Source organism: Thermobia domestica, chromosome 17, assembly GCF_964235325.1.
Source record: "Thermobia domestica chromosome 17, izTheDome1.hap1.1, whole genome shotgun sequence".
Classification (NCBI taxonomy): Eukaryota; Metazoa; Arthropoda; class Insecta; order Zygentoma; family Lepismatidae; genus Thermobia; species Thermobia domestica.
This window is the reverse complement of record NC_137470.1, coordinates 64,372,514-64,390,277: the sequence shown is the minus strand read 5'-3', so window position 1 is coordinate 64,390,277 and position 17,764 is coordinate 64,372,514.

Sequence of the window (17,764 nt, the reverse complement as noted above, 5' to 3'; positions counted from 1 at the left end):
AGTACATATCGTACTCTATACGTCCAAATTTTAGACAGTTTTTCACATGAAACCGTTTAGCACATAAACTACACGCTAGTATTAATTGTTTGCCAAAAATGGCTTGTCGCACAATCCACATGCATCTTCAGACGGCGCCATCTTGCATAATAATAATAATAATAATAATAATAATAATAATAATAATAATAATAATAATAATAATAATAATAATAATAATAATAAAATCATAGTAATATCTTTATCAGAAGATCTGCCTTAGTCAATAAATGAATTTCACGTGGTCTCTATTAGAAGTTCTATTTAATCGAGTACGATAGTAACACAAAGAGAAACTTTGAGAACAGGTAAAATAAAAGTCTTACTTTGATGGGACTCAAACTAACCTTTAAGAGTGATCTACACGCAAGCGCTTTAGACCACTTGTTTTCTTTTTTTTAAGTTAACTCATTCACCGAACGTATCTCAGTAACTTGTCTCTATTGTCTACTCGGTATACACATTTTACAGTTATTTCAAGTAACCTTGAACGACAGTTACACGAACACGAAAACATTGAACACAGTTAAATTTTTCTCCCAGGGGGAATCGAACCCGGGAGCTCTTACACAAAAAACACACATGCTAGACACTAGACCAGCAGGGAGAGCAAATGAAATGTATTTTGTAGTGTCTGAAGTTAAAGCCTATTTCACACGTATGGCAAGAGAGTTCCCCCACTTTAGAGAATTCAAACAATGACTAGGTCATTTGTTTGTACCATTTTCTTTATAGCGTTACTTGAGAGGTCAACTGGAGTGCTATCTTGGCGCCAAGATAGCCTTTCCCTCGAACCACGGCACAAAAAATTGAAATACGCCATTCGAAAGCAAATCGTTTGTACCGTTTGTACCGAAAAAAGATTTGTTTGTACCCTTATAGTTTTCAAGAAATAGGGGATGACATTTGGGGTGGCAATCTTGGAACCAAGATAACCTCAACGTACCACAGCACAAAAAATTGAAATACACCATTCGAAAGCAAATAGTGTGTACCGAAAAAGAAGTTTTCTTTATATCCTGATAGTTTTCGAGAAAGAGGGAATGACATTTGGGAGGCTATTTTGACGACAAGATAGTCCCCCTATCACAGCACAAAAAATTGAAATACACCATTCGAAAGCAAATCGTTTGTACCGTTTGTACCAAAAAAAAAGTTTTGTTTGTGCTGTGATATGTTGTGGCTATCTTGATATATTCTTCAGGATATTAAATAGAGCAAATGTACCAATTTTCAGCTTCACACGATTATTTGTACTATTATGACGTAAAGTATATGGCTTAAAGATGCTGACATAATGGTCGCGTGAATGGCGTTCAATAGTGCAGCGCGCGTCACTTAAACGCACGTAGCTCCGTAACTATTAGCCGTACATGCACTACAAAGATACCAATGGAAAGAAGAAAGTTTGCTGAAACTATTTTTATTTGGGTTGTTTTACGATATCTGCGTTAGCAAAACGTCCATAACCAAGCAAAGAAAAAGTGAGTTCGTTTCACTCCGACTTTTTGAGTGGTTCAATCGTTTCGTCCGGTCCTGGGTGGTGTGTAATTAAAACAATATATTGCTTGAACTGAAGTCTTATTATTTATCTTACATTTGAGACATTTTAGTTTTATGGGTTTAGCCGTTTGTATGTAACAGCCATTCCACTGATAACTTCTACTTTCCCAACACTCCAGATTTTAACCAACTGGAATTCCAGGAAGCGAACACGGGAGATTAGGGTACTTATGATATATTGTTTAGGACATCCAATAGAACAAATCTGCCCATTTTCAGCTTTAGACTATTTTTCGCATAGTTTGACCCAAATTTTGTCTAAAATGACTGGGCTAAAAACTAAAGGGGAATGTAGTATTGAACATTGGTAATTCCGTACACCGTAGGTGCCGACTACATGGATATAGCCTTGGCTCCGAGGCTCAAGCAAATGTTGGAAATTTTTAATGTGTGCTCATAAAATTAATATCGAAATAACATTTTCATGACATTGACAAAAAAAAAACTTAGTGTATGAGCCCGCAAGTTTGCTTTTATGGGGGGATATTTATACGTTGAATGCATGTTTATCAATGTATTTTTTAGTGTCCTTAGGTATACGGCTATCGAGGATTGAGCGATATAACATTACACAACAATGAATAATCCATATTCACAAGTGAGAGTGATTTTGTACAGTTATTGTAAATAACTTGGAGTTTGATACCGTTCTTTTGTATTTATAATATAGGTCAACAGTATTTATAAAAATTGAGTTTACAGAAAAGACATAGACAATTAAGTCGTTTTCAGTTTTCATTCAGAGTATTCTAAACTATTAAGAGATTTGATTATAATCATTATTATTTTATTTTTTCTCTTGCTTTTTTGGCCAACACTGCTAAACCTATCACCATCATCATCATAGCTATCCTGTCATTATTCGCAGATCACTTGCTGCAACTGAGAAGCTTCGATGTATGGTGGTCCTCAGCTAGTCCCTTCGTCTTGACGCAGCAATTTTCTGTTTTAATACCTTCCTTCAACTACAGTCTCCTACGCCCCTCTCTCTCATTCCTTCCACTATACCCTCTGGCATGTCCTTCATAATACAGTTCCTCCTCAGCTGATGTCACAAACAGTTCCTTTTCCTCCTCTTAACCTTGCAGTACAAACCTTACTTTGTGTCTACGTAGTTACAAACCATTCGTAAATTTTTCGACTCAATCTTAGTTTTTTTTAATTATTTCTGCCTATATTATTATTTTTTTTAAAATCTGAAAAAGGGCTTGTTTATAGAATTACATCGACAATAATATTAGATGCCTTTGGAATACTTTACTGAATAAGTACATGCAAAAAGTTATGTATATAACTTGCCAGCTGTATACTTGAATTGCAAGTATGACGTCATGAAGAAATAGTTACATTTATGTGGGTTAATTGTTTTATAGATATTACAACAATAGATAAGCAAAGTAAAAAGACCAGGACAACTAAGAAACTTAGCAGTTTGCATATAAACTTCGAAAAAAGTAATTAGGTGCAAACTTCAAATTTGTCATTCCAAACCTTTTCATTTTTCCTCGTCACTTACCACGCAACACACAGTTCTATTTTCAGCACAAATCGCCTTCCTCCAGTGCTTACATAAGTGTGTTGTCATTCTCCTTTTCACTGACGGACAGTGAAAGCAAGTTTTCCTTGTTCATTGTGGCGGGTTAGTGATGAGGATGCGCTTCTTCAGCAGTAGCACTAGAGTTTTAATCAGAAGATATCTCATCCAACAACCTTCTTATTTGATTATTTTCACGTTCTTTCTTACTGTTACCCATAGTTTCTCCACTAAAGGAGACAAGAAATAGTTACAATACTATGGCACAACACTTTGCACTGTTTATAATCCAATAAAACACTCAAATAATGTTAAATACAAAAAAACTAGACTTGTCAAAATTTGTAAAAAAAAAAAAAAAAAATCTGCTTACAAACCTTTTGTAAAACTTAGGACTAGACTTTCAAAATATACATGATAAAACCGACTGACAGGGCTGTAAAAATAAAACTAGCCTTTGCTGTAAGAGCTAGGAAGGTATTTGGGGAGGAGGGCGGCTGCGCATTTGCGGTTCAGTGAACTCAACAATTTTGGATATGCTGTTTCGTAAAATTTACGAATGGTTTGTAATCCAAGGTTAATTACGTCTAAAATTCTTCTTTTCTCACCTCTTCTGCTATTTTTAACACCTTCTCATTCGTTTTCTGTTCAATCCAGCGAGTTCTCTCCTCTTTTATCGATGCCCACGTTTCGAAAGCCTCCAATTTTACATCTGTTTTGCGTAATATTCATGTTTCTTCCCCATAGAGTACATATTGGAATCAATAAAACAAAAACTCAATATATAATTGGAAGTTTGTTCAGTACAAAGATTAGCTAATTGTGGTTTAAAAGAAGAAAAAACTCTACCACCTTAGAGTGTAAAACTAATTTTGCAATTTATGGTGTTTCAGTAATCTGTGGCGCCTTGGTTTTCCTTCATGCATGTCAGGGATAGGCTCGGGAACCAGTGGAGTATTGGATCAGTTAAAAATGTATAAAAAATATTACGAAACGTTGCGATTTATCATGTAAATTGTGAAGCGTGGGCACGCATTAAAAAAAATAAAGGTAACCCCCTATGATGTACATTATCATCATACTTACACCAAGGTAAACTATATTACATTTAGAAATATACATTGTATTTCCATTACTAATGGTGCATTGTAGAATTTATTATGTCTTATATCCAGAGTAAAATTTACCTATGAAAAGTGTGATTTTTTTTTAAAAAAAAGAGAAGACTTGCAAGACTCTTGCAAGCAAGACCAAGACCAAAACCATGACTGGGTGTGCAAAACCAAGACAAAGACCAAGGGTTCCAGTGCAAGACCAAAACCAAGACTGGATGTGCAAGTCCCATCCGAGTCTTGCTCTTTCATTTGCTCATCACTATTTCAAATGACACTGGAATGAGAGTGTTCACAATTGTGTCTGGTTTCCACATCCTTGAATTTCTCTCAGGCCGCAATCATCATATATTTAAGTAGGCAGGGTACCAAACAAATCTATATTATTTATTTTATTTCAGTAGAGCTGAATTTGTATTTATTAATACTTGGTGATTTGATGCATGCAAGTGAGATCGTTGGTACCCTGCAAATAAGACCCCATCTATCAATGTTCGTCGATAACTATACGTTAGGGTGGAACGAAAATGGCATTTTTATTTTTTTATATTTTTTTAAAGTCTTGTAACACTAGGGAAAAGTTGCCTTTTAGGTTCAAAAAGAAGAAGAAATTGGTTGTTATACTACAACATCTCCAGATGCCGCAAAAAGCTTGAAGTTTTTTAAAAAGAAATTAAAAATTGGAAAATTATTAACTTTGGTAAATTATTTTTTATAGTTTTCTCGTACATATAATGCTAGAAAAGATAGTTTTAAATACATATGTAAGCATTAGAATTGCAGAAAATAATTACAAAATATAATTTAAAAACATTATTGTGAAAAAGTTTGTATTTTTGCTAATTTTGAAACTTTTGGGAACTATTTTTGTTGTTACAAATAGTAGTTAATAAAGTCCAAATAAAAGCTCGTTAAATCAATTATATATTTTTTATTACAATGCACGTAAAAATATCATAATTCACTTTTAAAGACATTCAAAGTTCCGTTTATTATCGTTCAAAAAACCCTGAACGATTACAAATGTTACGGCTGCAAAATGATTGTTTCTATTTCATTGACACATTAAACTGCATTTTTGTATCAAATTTTGGCATGTTAGCACGTTAGTCAATTTTTGCTCTTATATATCCTTCTCTTGCGAATGAACCACAGACACTTTGAGCCGATTCGGTCACCAGTTTCACAACTCTTTCTACTGCTTGCGTGTGACAAATAATCCATGATGTCTTCCATATGAAGTATTTGAGAAAGTTACTGGGAACATGTTTTACCAAGGGGGGTTCAGTTACGTCATTTTCAGTACATGATATCATGTCGATGTAATCCTGTGCGTCAAAGTTTATCTGTGGAACTGTAAACTTCCTGACTCCGTCTCTATTTTCTGTTCTTGCTTTCAAAACACGTCGTAAACCAAGTTCTCTTACTTTTTTGCGCTCATCACATAGCATGGACAAAAGGAGATTTTCTGCAGCAGCTAAGTACCCATTTCTTTGAATAACTGGATCTATAACGTTCTTTAAATCATCAGAGAGATAGCGTGAATATGAGTTTAGGTTAAACAGATGCTTGGAACCAGTGGCGGATCCATGATATGATCAAGGGAGGGGCTAAACCATAGTTTGCCGTTTTATTCAGTGTAAAGCAGAATTGAAGCCCATTTTATCCAGTGTAAACCTGAGTGTCAAGGGGAGCTATAGAGCCTATACACCCCTTGGATCCGCCACTGCTTGGAACCATAAGTACAGCGGGCGACACTTCTAAATGGTACACCTTAGCCGTAAATCTCCATATGGCTGTACCATTTAGAAGTGTCCCCCGCTGTACATGAAGGTTTTAACTTAATGTTAAACCACACAGGGCATACATTTCCACAATGTACTCAGCTAGAGTCTTAAGGTTTTCAGTTGGATTTTCAGTTGCCACATACAATCTAACTATTCGGTTTGCTAATGTAAGCCACCTGGAGTGAGCAAGTTTTCCAGGGTTTCTTAAAGATAAATCTAGCGAACAATTTAGACTTGATACGTCGATACACATATCCAACAAATACTTCTGATCTGTACTTAAATAATTTATGTTCTCTTCGTTTTACCATCTAAATGATAAAAAAGATATGTCGCAAAGGTAGTTCATTTCCATGGAATAAACAAATTAACCATTGTAATGGTCTTCCTATTTTATTTTATATCGAAGAAATCACACCATTATTATGTCATGTATTTACAACGCTTCCATCACATACAATAGCAGTAAAGTTCAAAAGTTGTTTGCTGTGTTCTCTATCTTCAAGAAACTCCAGTATACTGTCGGCTATGTCCTTTCAAGTGCCAGATTTAGGCGTTACGTGGCCTACAAACTTTGAGTTTGGTTCCTCTGTCAGTGAAACGTGCTCTTCTAAAATAACTTTTTCGTATAACTTAGTTCCTTTCTTTCCTTGATCAATTGTTTTGTCTTGTCTCCTATCAAAAAACAATACTGTGTTTCCGATTATCTGATAACAAAGACTATCATTAATGGCATATCTTCGATCTTTTGATCTTGCACGTTTAATTTTCATCCTGTCTATTATTTTGGTTTTGTCTTTCCCTGTTATTAAAACCAAGTCCTCTAAAGCAGCACTAGCTATAGTTGCAGCAGCTCTATCTGCTATTCCAGTACGGTCACAAATGGAATCTACAGATCGCAATTTCATACGCATTTGAGTACTTATCATTTTTCTCTTTTTTCAGTTTTCTCTTTTCTGGTAGCTGTTCTTCAGAAGTCATGTCTTTTTGACCTTCTACTTGCTCTTCAGTGCTGTCAATGTCGTCAGTAACCGTTTCTGTTACGCTCGCACTTTGTGTCCGTTCTTGACTAAATTTAACTGTTCTCTGTCGTCCTTGACTTTTCTTTTCTTCTTTCTTTTTTAAAGCGCTTGTGGTAGCTCTATCAACACTACTCATAACCATTTTTCTGGTAGAGCGTTGATCTTTTAGAAACGCTTGTTCTAAAACGGGTACTTTTATTTCTTTTATACAACTACAAGTATCAAAGCTTTGACACCTGCAGGCAGCAATATCAAATAGACGTTTAGCTTCTTCTCTAAATTTTGTGAGGTTCGAGTCAAACTTATCTGACCCTTTTCTACTTTTAGACCTTAATAAATTCCTATATTTAGCATGATAAACTTTTATCATTTGTAAAATTCTAAAGTTAGAAACAGTGGGAATAGCTCTTGACCATATTTGTTCTACTTTAGGAACTAAAGTCTCACATATTTCACTTACATTAGGATCCTTCCCTGATGCAACTTTGAGGTTATGTCTAATAAAACAGTAGCACTTCATTACATCTTCGTAAGTAGGCAGTACAACTTCACACAAATCACTAAATCTTCCAAAAACATGACATTTTGACATTTGTCTTGTATTCACTTGATTAGACTGAGCCATTTTAATTCACAATAATAAAGCAGCACACAAACTAACAAAATATTATGTTTCTCTGTTAGACAATAGACGAAAACTCAACTGAGCTCGGCAAAGATACTCACACCTGATCTGAGCTTGCAACCACAGGAAAACACTGCTGCCAACTCTTATTGGCAAAATGTAGCTAAATTTAGCTCCTAAAGTTTGCTTTTACAAAATGTTATAGCTCTTGCGGCCCCCCAAGACTTAATCCAAAAATATTATATATGTCTGTTAGATATAAAATTGCTTATTTGACTATTTGAAATTAGAAAAAAAAATGACAGCTTCTTTAAAAAAAGAAATAAAATGTAGCGAAAATTGCAATTTTATGAAATTTTTATCGTCCTTTGGGCATCTCAAGACGTGCTCCAATATTTTTTTCGTATTTTATTTTTATCTTATCTACACGAAAAGGCAACTTTTCCACGCTATTATAAACTAGCAGCGTTCACCCCGCTTCGCTGCGGTCACCCCGGAACGCAATAAACGTTGTTACTTAGATAATTTTTACTTTTTCGCTTTCAAGTGATATGATAAAAACCATAGAAGATTGCAGTAAATGTTAACATTATATCGCCTGTCATTTATGTTAACCCGCCCCGCTTCGCTGCGGTCACCCCGGAACGCAATAAACTTTGTTACTTAGATAATTTTTACTTTTTCGCTTTCAAGTGATATGATAAAAACCATAGTAGATTGCAGTAAATGTTAACATTATATCGCCTGTCATTTATGTTAACCCGCCGAGTGACACGGTCATGCGGGTTGCATATAAATACGTTTATTTTTATACCTATGATGAACTAACAAAGGATTTGTACGTTATGGACACTTGAATGGTCAATTATCTCAAGACACTGGTAATTAAAAATTAAAGTGATATGATAAAAACCATCTAGGGTCCAAATCCTAATAACCCCCCAAAAATGAAAGAAATTGGTTCAGCCGTATTAGCGTGATGAGCTAACAAAGGATTTGTGCGTTCTCTTTTATATAATAGACTAGCAGCGTTCACCCCGCTTCGCTGGGGTCACCCCGGAACGCAATAAACTTTGTTACTTAGATAATTTTTACTTTTTCGCTTTCAAGTGATATGATAAAAACCATAGAAGATTGCAGTAAATGTTAACATTATATCGCCTGTCATTTATGTTAACCCGCCGAGTGACACGGTCATGTGGGTTGCATATAAATACGGTTAGATTTAGCTATGATGAGCTAACAAAGGATTTCTACGTTATGGACACTTGAATGGTCAATTATCTCAAGACACTGGTAATTGAAAATTAAAGTGATATGATAAAAACCATCTAGGGTCCAAATCTTAATAACCCCCCAAAAATGAAAGAAATTGGTTCAGCCGTATTAGCGTGATGAGCTAACAAAGGATTTGTACGTTCTCTTTTATATATATAGATTAAAAATCAAAATGTGTTTTTTTCGTTCCACCCTAGTATACACACGAATGGAACCACCGAAGTACATTAACATATAAATAAATAAATAAATTCTAAAAGAAATAAGAGAAAATTGCTATTTAACCTCCTTTTGTGGGTGTAAACACAAAAGTTCATTTTCCTTATGGGAGATTCAATGTTAAATTTTGGAACCAGTTTTCTACAACAATTATTCGTAAATATTTTGGGGCAGATGAGTTGTGTTTGTTACAAAATGCAAAAACACTCATTCACAAAGTTAGTAAAGCTAGCCGTCTCAAACAGTATTTTGGGAAGGCCCCCCCTTTTGGGGGCAAGGGACGAAAAAAAAGTGGTGGGTGATGTGTTAGCAAAATCCCAAAATTTATTTTCGGAATGCTAGTAAGCGTCAGATTAATCACGAATGCCACAGAATTAATGCTCCAATGCTCCTTACATGTAAGGATGACTGATAATGGGGCTACAGCCCCCTTTCAAAAATTTTAAAAAAAACATAAATATCCTTAGCAGGGCATACGAGAAGAACGAATTTCTTGTTAATTAATATGAAATTAGGCGTCTTTGTAGCAAAAGAGTATGCGTTTTTCAAATCTGAAACATTATTTTGGTAATGCACCATATTAGGGGGCACAGGGAGCGAGGCATTAGATGATGGATCTTTATAAAAAAAAAATATTTTTTTTTCTTTTGGAAATGCCAGTGAGCGTCAGATGTTTTACAACTGTCACAGAATTAATATTCCAATGCTCCTTGCATGGTCAGTGACTTATATGGGGCTATAGCCCCCTTTCAAAAATTAAAAAATCACCATAAGTATCCTTATTATAGACATACGAGAAGAATGATTGTTTTCTCAATTAATGTGAATTTTGGCGTCGGGTTGGCAAAAAGATGTGCGTTTATCAAACTTGGAAAATTGCTTTTGTAATGTACCGTCTTAGGGGAGCACAGGGGGTGAAGCATAAGCTGGTGAATTTTTATAAAAATTTCAAATTTAAATTTTGGAAAATCCACTGTTTGTCAGATCGATCACAAATAAAACAAAATTAATATTCCTATATTCCTTGCATGTGCCAGTGACTGATATTGAGCTACAGCCTCCTTTCCAAAAATCACATTAAAAATTCGCGATAAATTTTTCACGGGACATACGGAAGAAGCTATATTTTGTAAATGTGAAATTTGGATAGTAATGATCTGGAATATTATTTTGTTAACAGGAGCCACAAGGTATGTGGGATAATTTGGTACCTTTGGGGGTCATACGGGGAGGACTGATAGAAATTCCAAGTTTTATTTTGGGTGTGCTCATGAATGTCAAATTAGTTGCAAGATGCACAGAATTAAAGCCCACTACTCTTATATACCAGTGACTAATATGGGACTACAGCTCTGTTTGGAAAGCATCATAAATTCAATATGATTGTTCTTACGCAAAGACTTACTGGCAGAGACATTTCTTTTATAATTAATGTGAAATTTGGCATTATGTTTTTTTTTAATGTTTGTTCAGAAAAAAATCTTAAGTGGCAATAAGAAAATACCCATATGTGGATTTGTTTTAGGGGCATGGACTCAGAATTTCTATTGTCTAATGGGAGTGTCAATGTGAAATGTTGGAAGCAGTTTTCTCTAATTATTTGTAAGAATTTTGCGGTAAATTTGCATTTTTAGTTAGACTCTCCCAGTTAGACTCTCACAATAACACTCTTTCGTTTGTACCTATGATGGTGCATGCGTCTGGAATTTTATTACGGACATTCCTTCTTATTGGGCAACAATAGCGACAAGAAACATTCAAATTTTTCGGTATTTGTGTTATTGGCTTGAGCTTAAAAATAATCTCTAATATCACAGAATTAACGATCAGAAGCTACTTCCATGTGCCGCTGGTCATTGTGGGGCTACAACGTTCCCTTCCTGGTCCCAAAATTACATTGAAAATCACAATAAATATCCACATCACCTTCTTATATGTTCTTTCATGCTCCTTTTGTCGCATTCGAAATGCCGGCTAAGAGACGTGTTTTTAAGGAGGATTGGAACACTCAACTTCATTGTCCAAAAAATACGTTGGCGCTCCAGTGTAAATTGATTCCAAGCAATATCAACAATCCTTTGTTTCGTAATCTACCTTATAATTGTTGACTCAACTTCTTGTTTATTTGCACTGACAATAGTTTCAGGCCTTTTCTTATGGCACTACACCAATGATTTACGACGTACGTTGACAGTCCCATAGGAGTTTGTGTCTGTGCTCAACACCTAATCGACTTCTTCGGATATGCACATTACTGGGAGTAGACTGGCTTAATCGTTTGTGGAATGCTTGTCGTTTCCACTACATTTCAGAGTACGTTCACATTGTAGTGTTCTTTGATCACGTAGTCTTCAACTGGGGATCAGCACGCTAATATTATTAGCATTACATTTTACCAGAAATATCGGTAAAAGCAACAAGATCACATATAGTGTAAGAACTCGGACTAATAGTGCGCGATGTCAAATTCACCGTCTGTACAAACAGTTCCGCGCAATGTTTTCACAGCGTCCATCTTGCATCTAGAATAAGTGCAGAAAGATCTACAAGCGTATTTACAGAACAAACAAAAAGATAGGTGTAGTTATCTGATACTAGTTCACAGTGGAAATTCCTTATTCGTCAAAGTTTATGTTTAAATATTAACACACTACGCTACTAAGAACTTTAAGAAACTTGAAGATAAAACCATAGAAAGACCGAATGGTTTCTGAGTTCTGTGCAAGTGATCATGGTAATCGAGTTTATTTCTGTAACTGGTTTATTTAAATGCTTCAGTCTCCTCATCACATGCAAAATATTGGTCATCAGTGCTGTCTCACATGAGATCACAAGTGTCAATACACAAACGAGGAATCATTCTTTGGTGTTGCATAACTGCTACTGAGGTAATAGGACCTTTCTTCTTTCATGAAAATATAACAAAGGCACCATACCAAAAACTACTTAGGGAGAAAATATTTGTCGAGCAAGATCGCTTAAATTTAGGTCAAAATGAAGAATTATGGTTCATAGAAGATGGAGCACCACTAGATCGCTCAAATACGACTATATTTTTTTTTTAAAAGAGAAGTTTGGGGAATGACTTATTTCTATAGGGTGAAGTATCGAATGGCCACCAAGTAGTCCAGATCTTGCTCCATACACTTTTTTTTCTTGTGGAGATTCCTAAAACAAATTCTATCAAAAATTATGTAACAATATAGATGACTTAAAACAAAGAATTATCCAGAGCGTAGAGATGATCACTCCAGATATGTTGGAGAAAGTGTTCACAGTGGCATTAGTAAATCGCATTAATTCATGTCTTGCTCGTTCACGAGGGCATGCTGAATAAAGGAAGTTCATTTTATATGTCTTAGATTTAGATTAATGAAATCTTTAAACGATTTAGTTAAAGGCAACTGAGCCAAAAAAGTGTTGTTTTAAAAAAGGTATAATATGTTTTCTTGGGTTTAGGTATAGCCTTACTCAACCTGATCCTTATTCCTCGCGAGACATTTGTTTTTACTACAACCATGTGTCCAGAGTATACGATTTCCAGACGTGCTTACATGTGCAGTATGCGAGTAAGCTACTGCGTGGAAAGTGGGATCATACAGTCATTCTGTAAGAAGTAGGGAAAAGATATGCTTTTTTATGAATAAAGAAAACAATATTGAAACGTAAAGGTTACCTATTACACTTTTAATTTTTAAAATATTACTTCTCATTAAGATTTTTTTTTTCGTTCGTGGTACCTGCGGCATTCTCCATTCTCATTTTGTGTTCTAGTTTGATCTGGTTTAGAAAGCCCAAGTGGAACCAACTCTATGAGAAAAGTGTATGACTGGCAGATACTCACAGACACACATTATTTCTTTTTATTATTAAAGGTAGCCGTAAGCACTTGTCGTTACTCAGAACGTGGATTTAAAAAAGTAAGCACCCGTCGTCTTACTTCAGAACCTGGCTAATGATATGAAGCCCATTGCCTGTTATTTATTCTGTGTTGATAAATAAGCCCGTATAACCAAGACTTAATATGTGTTGCATATGGGCAAGGCCTGTTTAGAATCGGGCATAGATTATTATTTAGATTTCTGGGCTTTCTTCATCCATGGCCATTTACCCCATCACGCTTGAGAGATGACCCCTCGGCGAGCACACTATCCGGGAATAGTGATGGGTAAATTCCCGGGAAGATATTTTTCGGGAATATTCCCTGGGAATATTCCCGGGAAGATTCCCAAAATGGGAATTTATCCGGGAATTTATGTTCAATCAGAAAGAAAATTGCATTCTATTACTATATTATGATTTCAAAGTTGAATTAATTTTTATATCACAGCATATTATTACTGTTGTCCACAGAGGATTCTTTAAAATGTATGTTCTGAAAGGTACTGTTACTTTATTAACACTTTTGTGGAAGAACTCGATTTTCGAGAATAATAATTTGTATATTTTAGATTTATTGTTATGTTTATGTCTCGAAATCGTTAAGTAAGGTTATGGGAATTTAATGTTGAATATGTAAAGTTAATGCAAGCTGCACAATCTCGCTAATAGTTGTGTCAGCAATTCATTGTAAACAGTTGTGTATAAGAATGTCATCGTAACGTGTCTGGCAATGTAGGAAGGAAATGTTGACAATGTGTCTTTCCTCACATTAGCCAGATTCTAGAAATTGTACAAAACGTGAATTTGTGGGATTTTATGAATTTCATGAGATTACGGATGTACGGAGAATTGCTTAGAATCGGGAAGTCAGAACGTGTCGAGGGTTGCAGTTTTGAGTTTTGACACATGGAAGGAATTTGTCTCCATGTGAAAACGGTGTCGCACGTGCCACAGCAGACGGAAAAGCAGACGATGGTAGTTGGACCCCGCCAAACAAAACCACAGGACGAGAAGGTTTTGAGAGAGTTCTAGAGGAGTTCTAGAGGAGAGTTCGAGAGGATCAGTTCCTGAGTTCTTGATGATTAGTTCTGAGAGTTCCGAGATTGTTCTTCGACTTTGAAGATACTTGGGTTCGAGTCTGGAGAACCAAGTTTCATTTGATTATCCACCAGATGATAGGAGAAAACAGTACGGTGTATTTCAACATATTCTAACGACGCAGAACTTCGAGGGAGATTTACATTGAGAGGCCCATTCCTCAATGCCCACTTTCATCGTCCAACAACAAGGAGTGTCAGCTTAAGGAGCAGAGTTCAACACCAGAACGACGTGGGACAGCAACAGATTTATCCAGGTATGTGTGACGCCGAGTCAGAATTCAAAGCTCAATACTTGATCGTACTATACCTTACTGGCAAATGACTCCGAATATCCGTTATAGCAAACATTCAGAAATCTCACAGTTCATTCATCAGATTACAGAAATACAGTGTTTTATGTTAAATGAAGTGGACGTATATTTATTTGTTTAATCCCCATATGAAAACCTCTTGCAAGTTAAGTTATAATTTACCCACTCATTCTAGATGGTGAGTGGAAGGCGCCTAGTAGCACTCATCTTTGCATCCCCAAATAGGCACTGAGTGGCTAGGTTGTCATGGTGGAGTATGCTTAGGGTTCGAGTCCCGGCGGAAAGATCCAAGTAATTAATCCCTCCCATCCCTCCCATTTTATTTGGAATTTAAATGATATTTTATTACGTAACTAAAGCCCACCCTTCCCACCCTCTCTACGATCAAGTGTAATTTTAAGTAGTGTTTCGTATTTTCTCGAATTAGGTTAAGGTTTAATGTGTTAATTGATATAGTGAATTTAAGGTTTTGCAATAAGAAAATAGTGATCCGATTCTCCTGATAAGTTGATTAAGTAGCTCGAATATACGTATTATAAGAATAAATAAGGTTAAATAAGTTTTAAGTAAATGAGTAACGAAAGTATTCGTACAAGAGCACAAAAAGCGGCAAAAGGAGTACAGGTCGGTAGTTTGTTTAATATTGCAAGTTCAAGTAAGAAAAAGCAAGAAAGTGCGAAACCAAATTTGAAACTAGGACCCGTCGAGAATTTTCCTTCCAGTCCTATAGCAAAATCGTATACGGAGGATTTTACATCAATCTTTCCATTTGAAAGTAGTGTAGTTAGTAATAATCAATCGAGTAGTACAAAAGAGGATAAAATGGCGACAGGTGTAACATTTTATTCCGATGTTAACAAACTTCCAAAGTTTGACTTGAAAACAGATAGCGATATAATAGGTTTTTTCGATGAATTTGACGACGCGTGTCAAATGGCAGGCGTGAGTGAAGAAAAGAGAAAAGAGCTATTACCTAGTGTTTTCAAGGGAAATGGTAGACAGTGGATGAAGGTGTTTTTAAAGAGAAGGAATGTTAGTGAAACTAGTTATAAGCAACTACAGAATAGCATAATCGAAGAGTTTACACGTACTAATGTAACGTTAGATATAGAGGATCGTATAAGGGAAAGGTTACATCTCGAGGATGAGCCTATAATAAATTACGTGTATGATATGCTTGTTTTATGTGAAAGATTAGACGCTAACATGAATGATAAAAAGAAAATAGGGATAATTTTAGGTGGTCTTCAACCGTATTTCATGGAACGTGTAGGTACAAATTCATATTCGACGATTGATAAATTTGTAGAGGATCTTCAAAAAGTAGAGAAGAATAAGTGCAAAGTAGAGAAGCGCGTTAAACGGGAAAACGGAAAGGTTACCGTTAAAGATCTGTTAAAGAAGATGAGAGAGCAAGTAGAAGAGGAGGATAGCGATGTAGAAATTGATAAATTGTTGTTAAAGAAAGAGATTAAACATAAGGAAGACGTGAAAGTTAAGCAAGAACCAACGAGTATTACTCAATTGAGTGAGCTAGAAAAGAAAATAGAAAATTTACAGTTGACATTAGCTGCGAATTTTCAAGACCGAAATAGTAAAGAAGATAAAAACGGTAGTGATTCAAAGCATTACAGGAACAATAATAATAACTTTAGAGGAAATAGAAGTTTTCGGAATGGAGGACGAAATTTTTACAAGAATAATGGAAATAGGAATTGGAATAGGAATGGTAATAATAATTATACTAGGAATAGAGGTTCTAACGGATATAATAATGGTAGAGGATTTCGAAATAATTGGCGAAATAACAGAGGTGGAAGGAAGACAGGTTTCTGGCAACAAAGAGGAAACAGTTGTTGTGCGAATGGTGTTAATAGGCCAACATGGTGCCAAAATCATAGCCAAATAAATAATCCCGTACAGTATGTTCCGGTAGTACCGAACCAGATAAATGGTACAACTTATTATCAGGCTACAACGTCAAATAATTTAAACTAGGTCATACTGTAAATGACAGAGGCACATTTACAGGGAGTAAATTAAAAGTTAGAGAAATAGTAGCCTCTACGTTAACTGATAATAATATGCTCTATGTTCCGATAGAGGTAGATGGTAGATGTCATAAAGCTTTAATTGATACAGGATCGCAGATATCCATTGTAAACGAAAAACTAGTCCCTCCAAGTGCGAAGGTAATCCCTAGACCAACAAGGATTCGTGGAATAACACAGAATGTGTTAGTAGTGAATAAGATCGCTGTGATTAGATTTAAAATGGCCGGACAGACATTTCATTTGGAATTTCGCGTAGTAAAAGATTTTCCGTATCAAGTTTTGATCGGGAATGATTTTCTACAGAGTCAAAATTGCCAAATAAATTACGGTCAGAATAAATTGACATTGCAGAGATTTGGAAAGCCAAGATTAAGGAAAAGGGAAGAACTGGAATCTGTGACTGTGTCTGGTAATGCAGCGTTAGGAATAAAACATTGTATTCGACCAAGATGGGTATTAGGTCATAAGGTACGGTTGTTACCTAGGTCTAAGACTACGGTAGAAGTAAATTTTGTTAGTTCCTGGAATAACAGGGAATACTTGTTGGAACCGGATAGGAAGATAGAAGCCCAATACAATGTGTTGATTCCCCGTGCACTTTTATCGGAGGAAAATAACAAGATCGAGATTATTAATCCATCTAATAGAGCAGTTTTATTGAAACCGAATATAACATTAGGAAAAGCTGAAGAATGTGTGGATGAAGAACAATTGAAGAGTGAAGGATTATCAGCTGAAGATATTGATAGTATTTTAAGATCTCGTAGAAATTTTGATAAATCTAGATTGAAATTTGGGAATGAAACGAAACCGGAAATTAGGAATAGAATTGAGAATTTGTGCTATGATTTTGCGGATGTTTTTGCATGGCAGGAGGACGAATTAGGCCAAGTAAAACATTTTGAGCATCATATTGAGTTAGAAACAAAGGTACCATTTAGACGTCACCAATATCCGATTCCCATAGCGTTAAAAGATAAGGTTAAGGAGCAAATTAACATTTTGTTGAGACAAGGAATAATTGAAGAGAGTTCAAGTGCTTACAACTCTCCAATGTTGTTTATACAAAAACCGTCAGGGGGTATTCGTGCAGTTTTGGACTGTCGGTTTTTAAATAAACATGTTAAATTGCATAGCATTGCGTTGCCCCCGATACATCAAATTTTAACGTGTATGGGAGGACACAAATATTTTAGTATTTTGGACGTAAAATCGGCCTATCATCAAGTACCAATTTC